At 65.0% G+C, this 426-nt stretch overlaps 1 protein-coding gene across 1 annotated transcript in view; it reads right to left on the bottom strand.

Moving 5' to 3' along the window:
- The window catches only part of LOC115949065, a 14,776-nt gene that overhangs the window by 10,824 nt on the left and 3,526 nt on the right, over positions 1 to 426 (bottom strand). The gene's annotated exons all lie outside the window — the stretch shown is intronic.

Genomic DNA, 426 nt, shown 5'->3' with positions numbered 1-426 from the left:
GCTCCCGCAGCTTGTTGGCCTCCGCCTCCAGCCGCTGCTTAGACTTCTCGCTGCTGGAGCGCGACTCCTCCTCTGTCTTGGCCTTGCTCTCCAGCAGGACCTCCATCTCTGCCCGCAGCTTGGCCAGCTCCTCCTCCAGCTCTTTCCTCCTCTGGATGGCCTCGTTTACCTCGCCCTTCAACCGCGAGAGCTCTTCCTCCAGGAGCAGGCGCTGCTGCTCCCCATTCTCCATCTCCGCCTTCAGCCGAATCAGCTCCTGCTCCGCTGCCAGCTTCTGCTGGGCTGTGCCCTCTGCCAGCTCCCGCTGCTTTTCCAGCTCTTCCTCCGCCAGCTCCTTCTGCCGCACGGCAACCTCCTCTGCCTTGGCGCGCTTGCGGGCCTCACGCTCTGCATCCTCCTTCTGCTTCTCGGCCTCCTCCTGCGCCC

The sequence above is a fragment of the Geospiza fortis genome, unplaced genomic scaffold (genome assembly GCF_000277835.1).
Source record: "Geospiza fortis unplaced genomic scaffold, GeoFor_1.0 scaffold875, whole genome shotgun sequence".
Lineage (NCBI taxonomy): Eukaryota > Metazoa > Chordata > Aves > Passeriformes > Thraupidae > Geospiza > Geospiza fortis.
The sequence above is the reverse complement of the archived record's forward strand: the minus strand, read 5'-3'. Positions and strand labels throughout refer to the sequence as shown.